The 12723-nt window shown below is 37.1% G+C and overlaps 1 pseudogene; it reads right to left on the bottom strand.

Moving 5' to 3' along the window:
- Positions 1-3690: 3690 nt before the first annotated feature.
- Positions 3691-4630, bottom strand: LOC110201878 (olfactory receptor 10J4-like; annotated as a pseudogene).
- Between the last annotated feature and the right edge of the window lie 8093 nt (positions 4631-12723).

Genomic DNA, 12723 nt, shown 5'->3' on the forward strand with positions numbered 1-12723 from the left:
AGGATGAGGCCTCTTCAGCTTGACACTGAACCTTGAATACAGGAGGAGACAGATTTTTATGCATTAAAAGCAAATTATAGGATATAAACCATGATACAAAACTAGGTAATCTGATTTCTGTTTGGAAGAACATTTAAGGACTTTTTGAGTTGGGAGGAGAATGAGCAAGTTTCAGGAGTTAGCAAGGGATTGAGTGAGCAGGTGGACTTTCCAAGATATGAAAAAGGACATCACTCAATTAGGAAGCAGGTGGAAAATGAAACTTAAGTTTCAAAATGGAGTCAGTTTTACAAGATTGAATTAGATTGGTTCACACAATTCTCTCAATGTAAAGAAATTGAGGTAAGGTACATCCAGGGCTTGAGGAGTCTCTAAAATAAGTGGCCTCTACAAGGATATATGGAAGTTTAGAATGAATGACTACTAGGGCTGTTAAAGTCTGGCACACTCTGGGGTCTTTTGAGCCCTGACACTTTAAATAGGTTTGAGTTCTGGTGCTCTCTCATGAAATAATGTCAGCACTTGGAAAGTGTTGGGGAGATAGCCCTGACAAATGTAGCATCTAATTGATATAGTTCTTACCCTTCCTTTCTCTGCACAAGAATTGAGAACACTGAGGAAGAAGCCAACAGACCCAGTGTTTGGATGTAACACTATATGTGTGGAAGAAATATCTTTATTTCTATGTAACTACAAGGTCAAATCATTTTACCCTCTGAACTTCAATGGTTTTATGATACTTGTCCTAACTGTAACATGGTTATTTTTAAGGCCAAATATGCTCATATATATTCAAGGAATTGAAGAATTCTTAAATACTTATAAAATATAAGGGGTTATTATTAATCTAGTCTTCTCCATAAAGAAAATGCTGTGGAGGGTCACCTTCTGGTCATGCTCATAATTCATGGCTGAAAGTCCCCTAATTGGTTGCTGAGTTAATAATACAGGCAACCCTACGTGGTAAAAGAAGTAGTGGCTTCTAGTTTCTGGCCCAATTGAATACAGTCAACCATGTGACTAGAGGTCATTTCATCTAAAGAAAGAGAAAGGCAGTCCTTTTCTACCCCAGCAATATGGTGCCACTCTTTATGCAGAAATTGGATTCAACTAGCCAAACTTGAAATGAGGTCTTTGGCCTCTCTTGTTTCTTTCCTTGCTTTAAGCATTCACTTTGTGAGCATCAAAAGGTGTGGAAAGATTGCAAAGATAGAAATTAGCATCTTTCACTTCTCAGGCACCTGAGCATCAGCACAGAGAGACTGCCTAAGCAGCAGCAGTAGCAAACTGGCACCAAGGGACAAGTTGGCATCTGAGAGAAATCACTGGAAAAATCAAGCTTTGTTGATAGATTGTAGAGTGCCAATGGAGGTTAAATGGCTATTCAGCAGTCTTTCAAAATTATTTCTTATCCCAATTAGACTTGAATAGTTTTGTAATTGACTATAATAGTAACAGCTTAAGATACTGAAACCTGTTTAAATTTTTCTGTCCATGTACACAGGCAGTCTTTCATTCTCACCATTGTTTTCTATGTGGAAATAACTGACCTTTTCGGTACCTGATCCGGTTTATACATTTGGCACCTCTTTTATTAACCTCTTTGTAGGATAGCCAAGGCTACAGACAGAAGTAGAATTGTCCCTGAACTAGACTAGGTGGAAAGTTTTAATAAGCCGATAATTTAGGAGAATGAGAAGCCTATTACCTTTACTAAGAAGTAAGGCTTCTTCAGAGCTAAATCCAAGCAAACCTCATTGGCTTGGTAAACATAAGTAATAGTATGGATTACCAACCCTGCAGCCTCAGCCTAACCATGTTGATATTAGAGCTGATTGACTGACCATGGCCTGCCCCTGATTCCATGGATTGAGGGCAATAAATGAGGGGCATAAATTCCATTTCTAATCATACCTAATGGACTTTCCAGTAACTATGATATCAAATGGCTTATCCAATTTATTTGAAAACTGCGTAACATGAGGAGGTAAAACCTCACTTTTTACAGGATGCAGTTTTCTGTCCATATAATTTGCTTTCTCCTCTGAGATTATCTTCCTTCTGCTCTGTATATATCCTCTACATACTTAGTTATTTACATGTTATCTTCCCACATTAGGATGTGGGCACCTTGTGTATAAGGACTGTTTTTGCTTTTTTTGTATCTCTAGCCTTTAGCTCAGAGTTCGATATGTAGTAACTACTTAGTAAATGCTTATTGGTTGACATACTGAGAGCCAAATAATGCCTTATTTGATTTGAATTTCCTACTCTGCTGTGCACATCACTAGAGCATTTCAGATATATTATCATTTAAAGAGGAGAAGGGTCTCCAGAGTGCAATGGATTTTTTGTCCCTCAGGCACTCATGGAGGACCTGAACTTTTGTTCTTTTTAGAAAGTATGGGAGTGGGAATGTCTGGAAGTTCAAGAAACATGAACACTTTGCCTGGCATCATGAGAATTTGTCTAATCAGTTTGATGAAGAATGTCTCTGATATAATGAAGGAGAAAGCCTAAACGAGAGCCTCTCTATAGTTACTAATCCTCATTTCTACTCTCACCAGTTAACTGTTTAGAGACATGGGGAGAAATTCATTTTTTTAAGCTGTAACATTGGAAAAATAGTCCAGCTCACAAAATTACTTCAGCAGTCTTCACTCATAAAGCATCATATGCAATATCATGCTCAACTGCTTTGAATTCATTGACCAATAGAACCATCTCCTCAACAGCACGATCTTGGACTGTCTGCTAGAAGTGATAGGCTTTGATAGGTAAGTTTTCATCACATATTGTTCAGAACCAGGCCTCCATGTGACTTTGCCACAAGCACCTCTCCCTTATTCACTTTTCATTCATACGTTTTCTTCCCCTATTAGCATGTAAGCTACTTGAGAGGGTAGCAACTGTCTCACTTGCTTGTCTTTGTATGCCCAAGTTACTACAATGTGTGGAGCATAGTATTATAATTGTATATGTATGTGTATAGTGGTACATTTATCTAGATATAGATATCTGTGAATATAGATATGTACACATATATAGGTTTTCATGTATATGTATGCATATGACTACATATGTGTATACATTTTATATAGATATAATTTGAGGAAACTTCATGTTCCAATTGTATACTAGTTGTCAAATTATAAGTAGCTACTATAGTCATAGAGTACAGTTTCATCTAGCTTAGGAACTGTGCCACCAGAATTTATTTGGTTCTTAATTGTTTCAGTCTTGTTTCGCTATAGAAATCTCTCCCTTTACTTCCCATGTGACCCCTTTTTTTATGGTAATTGAATTCTAGAACTTTTCTTTGTTTAGCCTCTCCCTTTAATTCTCATATTTTTCCAACAGGGTTGAAATATCATCCCAAGCAATCTGTCTTCACTAACACTTTGGAAGCCTCTTCTATCATCTTCATGCCTCCTCCAGATCTGAGTTTGTAGCAAGCGATGTGGCAAATCATTGTCCCTGACTTGAGAGATCACATACCCAGCAGTTCCTCACTCACTAGGGGCATAATGTTCTGTCCTGGAAAAGAGCATTAACTGGGTATCCCCATCTCAACTGGTTACAGCTATCTACTTTGCAACCTATGAGTAGAGAATAAGATGAAATATTCTTGTTTGTTGGATGTTGGGAGGATGGGACTGCGACTAAATCACCTTTTCTGGCTCAGGTCACTTAAGTGGAAAGGGGTTTCTTGCCCAGAGCTCTTCGCAGAGCATCCTTGACTTCCTTGTTTCTTAGACTGTATACAACAGGGTTCAGCAAGGGGGTAATGACAGTATAGGTCACTGAAATAAGTCTGTCTTGCTCAAGAGAGCTGTGGGACTTGGTTTGAGGTAAATGATGGAAGCACAGCCATAATGGATGATGACTACAGTAAGGTGGGAGGCACATGTGGCAAAAGCCTTCTTCCTGCCTTCAGCTGAGGCAATCTTGAGGATAGTAGAGATAATTAGGACATAGGAGATAAAGACTAAGCCCATGGGCAATACAAGGACACACACACTGACAACAAAATTAATGATCTCGTTGACAGTGGTGTCAACACAGGCAAGCTTTAGGAGAGGCCGGACATCACAGAAAAAGTGGGAGATGACACTGGCATCACAGAAGGGGAGGCAAAACACAGATGTTACTTGAGTAATGGCCATTCCAAGGCCAATTACCCATGATCCACATGCCAGCTGAGCACAAGCACTCTTCCCCATGATGACTGAATACCGTAAAGGATTGCAGATAGCCACATAACGATCATAACCCATAGCTGTGAGCAAGAAACAATTATTGATGCCAAACATAAGATAAAAGAATAGCTGTGTAGCACATTCTGGGATGGCAATAGGTTGGTGTGGTCTTAGAAGCCAGACAGCATACGAGGAATGATGGCTAATGTATAGCATGTCTCAGAGATGGACAATGCACTCAGGAAGAAATACATAGGTATGTGGAGATGATGGTCAAGGTGGATGATGGTCACAATGATGCCATTGCCAGTCAGTGTCATAAAGTACAGACCTAGAAAGACCACAAAGAGAATGAGCTGGTGCTGCCACTTGAAGCTGGAGAATCCCTCAAAGGTGAACTCACTTATAGCTGTGGAATTTGGTCTTGGCATTGAGGAAAATCTTGTCAATCTGAAAGAGACAAGGAGAGGAAAAGATCACATAGGGTTATCATCTAATCATGCAGTAGAAAATGCCAGGGAATTGATGGGCAATAGTAAGTCTCTGTTGATGATCCCACCCCTCTTGAAATTAATTTTGTTAATTTTTTTTGAAAAACACTTCTTAATTGAATCATCTACCAGAACTGAATGCATACATAGTCTGTACACCTTATGAATCAATTAAAGCCATCATGTGAAAGAGTTGGTCACAAGTATACAATGAAAGAGTTATCTCAGAACCATATAAGACTCTAAGGGTCAGAAATTGAAAAGAGAAAAGTGAGGTCATACTAAACTAAATCAAAATTAACTAGCAACCCAGGGGCAACAAATTAATAGAGAAAGAAAAGGTAGAATTGATCTATATTAGAAAAGGAACAAATTGAAAAGGACCAATGGTCTTACAAGCATCCTAGAACAGAAGACATTGGCTGATGTCATTAGCACACCAACCAAGTGAAGAACTGAGGGAAAGCCAGAGAAAATTATTTCTCTTTACCCACCTTTCCTTCATGTTGCCTTTCCATCCACAGACACTATAATATAATTGTTGTTCTTTTGCAGAAATGCTTGCCTCAAACACAAAGGGGCCTAGGGATTATTAGAGATAGATATAAATGTAAACCAAGACAGATAGCTCAATGTCTGCCTAAATGTTAGAAATTGACTTAACTACAGACTCATAAAAATTGTGATAGAACTCATAATTTTTCATATAAAATAAACTACCTAAAACCACAAAAGAATTACATGTACATTAGGGGCTATTATATTTCTCATAGGCTTAAAATAAGATAATTCTAGTAACAAAGTTTTAATAAATGCATGTTATACTGAAGAGGGTATGAGAATTAGAGCTGCAAATCAGGCTAGTCATTAAGTTTTTTGCTCAAGGAAGACAAATTTTTTCTTGGGAAAGAAATCCAAAGGATAGGTGAGAAACTATTGTATTCTTCTCAGCAAGAATGGGGGAGCAGAGCCAGAAGCTGGGGAATATGAAGTGAAGAATTTAAGAGGAGAGACATAAACAAGTTCTACCTGGAGGAAAGCCTTAACTGGTATGACAGTATCTGGAGGAACATCTTGATTGTCTCTTTGGGCAAAGGTCAATACATGTAGGACTTAAGCTCTGTTTGCAACTATAGGTGGGGGCAGGAAGAGTGTGAGGTCTAGCCTTGGCCTAGAGTACTGGTCTCCTGGAACAGTGAGTTGTTCTACCAGGATAGCATTGTACTACATCTTTAAAGTAAAGAAACTGAGGCCCCAAGAAGTTAAATGACTTGATTAAAGTCACACAATTAATAAATGGCAAGCCAGGATTCCAGCCCAGATCATCTAGATCCAAATCTAGGGTAACTAACATCTCTTTATGGTGTTCCTCTATTTATCATTTCATTATAAATTCCTTTGGAAAGATCTGTTTTGAATTAAGGTGCCTAAAAGTGTTCCTTACCCTTATGATCTGAATTTAGGGAGTGGTTATCTTGGGGGTATTTCTCCTTCTCTCTGTGATACCTGATTCTCCTATTGAGTTCCTCTGGGCTGCAGGACTGGATAAAGTTTGAGAAGCTGAACAGGGAAAAATTGTTGATGCAAAAAAAAAGAAGAAGAAGTTTGGGAGACAGAGACAGAAATTTACTCAGGAAAGCAAATTGGCTGCCCAAGGTCATGTAGCTAGTAAGCACTGAGACATAATTTGAATTCTGATCTTCAAGAGTTTGAGTCCAGCCATCTATCTACTCCACTACCTAGCTCCCCCTCATGTCCCAGGATCTCTGCCTCTTTACTGGATAGGGTTTTCCTCCTACCTAATCAAGGCTACTTTTCAGGCTATTTTCCCTAAGTGCCTGGTTTTTAGTGCTTGTCCCCTGGTAAAAATATTCCCAGTAATGACTCTAGCGAGAGTACAGATGGTAAAGAAAGGTTGTCCACTTCTGTAAGTGAGGCATTTCTCTGAATGTTCCTTTGCTCACACAGATTGTCCCCTGTGTAGACTTCAAAGGGAGTGGGATCCAGAGAGCAGTTAGAGTATACATCGCTTAATAATTCTCTGCATGGTGTGCAACCTTCTCTGAATTCCTTAATGTTCTTTTCTCCTAGACTCAGGAAACAGGTGAAGGGAGCACATGTCCTGAACTCTGATTAATTGTCCTTAAACCTTTCCTTAAATAGAACCTAGGCCAAGGGGAAAGAAAAAGGAGAAGAGTGAGTTTATTCTTTTCCTCCCCTCCCCCAGGTGAAAGCAATGTGTCTTCCCTAATGAGAAGAGGGATAGGCTCATTCCATCCCACAACAATCAGGCATTTTGTTTTGCACCATATTTTGAGTCCCTCTATCCCAATGAATATTTTGGACCCTGGAATTGTCCCCTCTAACTTAGAGATGTAAATTGACTAGATTTTCCACTTTTATTTTCAGACCTGGGTCAATTTAAATCAAGCCTGGGAAAGTGTGTGTATTGAGACTGGTTCATCAACAGAGCTATTTAAAAGTTTTACCTGTATCTGCTTTGGGATGAGATTACCCTTTTTGAGGGATTTGTGTTGTGGTCAATGTTTGTCCATTTATTTGTTTGTTTGTTTGTTTGTTTGTTTGTTTGTTTGTTCATTCAAAATCACTATCACTTCATTTCCAAATTTCTCTGGAAAGAGCTTTGTAATCATTTCCTCCATCTGTCCATCTAGTCACTATTTTTAGTCCTAAGTCATCTCCACTCCCCAAGAGAAAGAAATGATTTTCATATAAATCACTGAGAAAAAAGGGAGATTGACATCTAATGAGGCATGTTTTGACTCTCAAAATATGTCTTCAGAGTGGTAGAAAAAAAAATCTCAGGATATGTACCAGTCTGAGAAATCACAGGCTCCTGCCTCATCAGAACACTGACTCTTTGCCCCACAGAGTAAATGGCACTTGCTGTCACAAGATGCCATTCACTTAAGCAAGGAATAGAATTCAGAGAGACAATTTTTTTGTTGCTGTTTTTCTACCAATTAACACTCTAGAGAAGAGACATAAAGACCAGGGAACTTCCTCCTTCAGAAACATAGATAATTCACAAATGCCCATGCTAATTCCTAGAAGCAAATAGCCTGATAACCCCAATAAGTCAGCTTGTTTTTTAAAAAGTGACTTGTTATCAATCCTTCCTTGTCCTTAAATCCTTGGTTAATAGCTTTATATGTTGCCAAAGAAGCCCAGACATCTTGGCTCCAATGAATTCTTCAGCAAGTGGTGATGACTGAACCAATAATTAACTTTGGCCATGGTTCTGATTGCTTTTCTAGTAATAATATTAAAAGAAGTGTGGTGAAATCTAATTAAGTCACATAGGGTATGCAGCATAGTAAAAATAGAAAAATAAAAAGTACATTATATTTTGAGTTAGAAGGCCAGGGTTTGAGTCTGGCTTTTATATTTACTAGATGTGTGAATGTGAACTTTAATCTCCTGGTATGTTGGAAAAATAATTCTTATATTATGTACCTCCTGTATGAAGAAATTCAAGTTGCTATTTATTGACATTTGAATCCTTATTTTACTTTAAGAACTTCAGAAATGCTACCATGCTTGGAAATATGATATTCCAGAGGGCAAAAGAGCTAGGTTTACAACCAAGAATCAACCAGTAAAACTGAATATAATCCTTCAGGGGGAAAATGGATATTCAATGAGATAGAGAACTTTCAAGCCTTTCTGATGAAAAGAACAGTGCTGAATAGAAAATTTGACTTTCCAATACAAGATTCAAGAGAAGCATAAAAAGGTAATCAGAGAAGAGAAATCATAAGGGACTTATTAAATTTGAACTGTTTACATTCCTACATGGAAAGATGATATTTGTAGCTCCTAACATCTTTCTCATTATTAGGGCAGTTAGAAGGAGTATACATAGACAGAAGGCATGGGTATGAATTGAATATGATGGGATGATTATCTGAAAGAAATTAAAGGACGAGAAAGAGGATTGCCCTGGGAGAAGGGGAAAGGGAGAGGTAGAATGGGATAAATTATCTGACGTAAAAGAAGCACGAAAGAATTTTTACAGTGGAGGAAAAGATGGGGAAGGTGAGGGGGGCATGAACCTTACTCTCATCAGAATTGACTGAAAAAGGGAATAACATACACACTTAGTTGGGTATAGAAATCTATCTTACCAGGTAGGAAAGTAGGAGGGGAATGGAATGGGGGTACTAATAGAATCAAGGACAGATTGGGGGAGGTAAAAGCCAGAAAAAAAACACTTTCGAGAATGGACAGGATGAAAGGAAAGAGAGTAGGATGAACAGAGGAGTAATATGATAGAGGAAAATACATAGTAAAAATAAATGTGGAAAAAATTTTATAGCAAATTTCTATTGTTAAAATCCTTATTTCTCAAAAATATAGAGAACTGAATTAATTTTATAGAAATAAGAGCCATTCTTCAATTGATAAATGGTCAAAGGATATGAACAGGCAGATTTTAGATGAAGTAGTCAAAGCTATCTATAGTAGACATGAAAATGGCTCTAAATCACTATTGATTGGAGAAATGCAAATCAAAACAGTCGAGCTGTGACCCCACATGTATCAGACTGGCTAATATGACAGAAAATGAAAATGGCAATGAGGGATGTTGGAGAAGACGTGGGAAAATTGAGACACTAATGCAATGTTGGTGAAGTCATGAACTGATTCAACCACTCGACAGCAACTTGAACTATGCCCAAATGCCTACAAATCATGCATACCTTTGATCAAGCAATACCACTGTTGGTTTATATCCAAAGAGAAAAAAAGGAAAAGGGTCTATGAATACAAAAATATCTATAACCAGCACTTTTGTGGTGGCAAAGAATTGGAACTGAGAGGATGTCCATCAATTGGGAATGCGAACAAGTTTGTTGATATAATTGTGATGGAATACTATTGATCTACAAGAAATGATGAACAGGATGCTCTCAGATAAAACATGGAAAGATTTATATGAACTGATTCAAAGTGAAGTGAGTAGAACCAGAAGAACATTGTACACAGTAATAGCAATATTATACAACGATCAACTGTGAACGCCTTAGCTATTCTCAGCAATATAGTGACCCAAGACAATTCTGAAGGACTTATGATGAAAAATACTACTCGTCTCCAGAGAAAGAACTGATGGAATCTGAATGCAGATCAAAGCATATTTTATTTACTTTATTTTTGTTGGGTTTTTTGTCTGTTTTCTTTTAAAATATTACTAACTTGGATACATATTTTGCATGACTGCACATGTATAACCTATATTAAATTGATTATCTTCTCAGTGAGAGGGGAAGTGGAGGTAGGAAGGGAGATAATTTGGAACTTAAAAATTTCTAAATGTTCTAAATTGTTTTTACATCTAATTAGGGGAAAATAAAATATTAAACTAAAAAGAAAAAAGGAATGCTGCCTTAGGCTAAACTTATGGTTCATGCAATCCATCTATGGTAAACCCAAAGAAAAACTGAAATAAGAAAGATATTTCTAAATATTCTTAGATTCTCATTGTCAGTCTTCCCTTTCCCTATTCTCAGATACAGCAACTCCTAATAAATCCCAATGTCAAGTAATCCTCTTGTCCATACTCTTCCTTTCTCTCCCTATGAAAACCTCTTCTCAGAAAAGAATCTGACACTCTTTTTCACTGTCTTCAGTGACTAAATATTACTTACAATGTTATTTCACATGTAGAATAAAAAGGGAAGAAGTGGACTGGAAAAGTCTTGTTTGTATCAAACATCTCTTGTAAGAGTTTCACATACAAGGTATATAGACAACTAACAGAAGTATACTGCATGAGGAAAAGTATTCCCCAGTAAATAAGTGGTCAAAAGATATAATAGTTGTCCAAAAAACAATTACAAATTATTAGCAATATGACAGAATGCTTCAAATGACTGCAATAGAAATGAAAATTGAAATAGCTCTGAAATTTTACCACTTATGAACCAAATTAGCAAAGATAGCAATGAGAATTGCCAATGTTTGAAAGAGAGGCATATCCAAAAATTGTTGGTAGAACTATAAATTAGTCCAAAGATCTTGGAAAACAACTCAGAATTACATAAATAAAGTGAATAAAAATCTCTTTGGCCTAGAAATCCAATCCCAAGGAGGCCATTGACAAAAAATAAAGGCTTCATATTCACAAAAATATTTACAGCAATGTTTTTGTGTGTGTGATAGCAAAGACCTGAGGCAGTTGGGTGACTGAGTAATGAGTACTACTAGGTGTCTGCTGTAGTAGATAGAGAGCTGGAGTTAGAGTCAGGAAGACCTGAGTTTAATTCCTGCTTCAGATACTTACTAGCTGGAAGACCCTGAACAAGTCACTTACCCCATCTCAGCCTCAGTTTTCTCATAAGCAAATGAGGGCAATAATACATAACAGGGTTATTGTGAGGTTTAAAGAGTAATAAATGTGATTGATAATATATATATATATATATATATAATACATATATAGAGACTACAATAGTGTAAATGAAAAGATGAATAATCAGAATGCATTCACAACTGAATGTTGCAAAACTATAAAGATCAAGCTTGACCCTAAAGTAGAGTTTTTAGAAGCATTCCCTCCTCTCCCCCATCCTTTTGAAAAGATGGGTGTCCACAGGTGTGGGTATCATACACAAAAATCAAATTTTTCCTGTGTTAGTTTTGCTAATTGTTTTTTCCTTCCTCTCTTTTAAAAAAAATGTTTGTTATGATGGTTTACTCTGAAATAATGGGAGAGAGGCAGAAACAGGTAAATCTGGTCAATGTAAAAATAAAAGATATCAGTAAAAATCTATTATGAAGAATGTTTCTTCTCCAGACAATATGTACATATTGATATTGTGAAAACATAGAGGCAGCTTAGCATAATGGACACAGTTCTAGGCTTGGAGTTAGGAAGACCCAAGTTTTTAATTCTGCCTCTGCTACTTAAAGAGTTAATGAAATCCCTTAACATCTATGTTTCTTCACCAGTAAAATTAGAGATAACAACGACAATAGTCATGATAATAATTGTAGTACCCACCTCGTAGGACTATCGTGAAAATTTAACGAGATATAATATATAAAGTATAATATAAACCCCAGCTATTATTCATGTTATCTCTTTCAAGAAGCCCTTTTTGAGCATGTTGCATTTACCCCAATTAACTGCCATTGCTTTTAATTCAATGATTCTACCTTTTAAGGATTCCACAGTTTGCCAGGCATGGACAGAAAGGGTCTCCTTTCTTATAGACAGAAGTCACATTGGCCATTTGCCTGAACTCTACAGTATGGATATTTATAATAAGAAATAAAATATTTGGAGGCATTTCTATCATTTTACCCTTTATGTTCCTTCAGAACTTTTGAATGGTCTTTGTAATTGAGCGTATAGGATTTAATCGCATTGATTTATTAATATTTTGGCTGCCAGTGCTAAAACATCATCATCAAATTCAATACTGCCATCATCATAGTTGCTGATATTTACATAATGCTTAACAGTCATCTGTTCAAAAATTTTCAGTAGCTCCCCATTTCTTGTAGGATGAATTATAAATTCCTTTCCCTTATGTAAGGCCTTCTATACTCCGGCGTCATTTACCTTTCTAAGTTTATTTCATACACCTCCCTTCATGAACTTGACGTGCTGGCCAAACCGGAATACAAACTATTATCTGAATTCCATGTTCTCTTCTACCTTCAGGCATCTGCAAAAGCTGCTCCATACATGTGGGCTGTACCTTCCCTTCATCTCTGCCTCTCAGAGTCCTTATAAACCTTTTCCAGCTCCATGGCCTTTCCTTGAGTGTAGGATTTAAACTTCATTTTCACTGATTCCAAATAGTCTAAATATGCTTTGGTAGTAAATACCATCTTAGAATGGATGCTTCCTTGTTCCTTATATGCTTTGGGGTCTAGTCAGAGAGCTAGGAGGTATTTTCTGAAAAAGCCCCATAGGCTTCTGCCTTTATGACTATGTCCACACTGCTCCCTCATTTGAAATAACTTCCCCAATCCAACTGCCTTCAAAGATTAATTCAAGT

This window comes from Phascolarctos cinereus, unplaced genomic scaffold, assembly GCF_003287225.1.
Source record: "Phascolarctos cinereus isolate Bilbo 61053 unplaced genomic scaffold, phaCin_HiC Scaffold_5;HRSCAF=322, whole genome shotgun sequence".
Lineage (NCBI taxonomy): Eukaryota > Metazoa > Chordata > Mammalia > Diprotodontia > Phascolarctidae > Phascolarctos > Phascolarctos cinereus.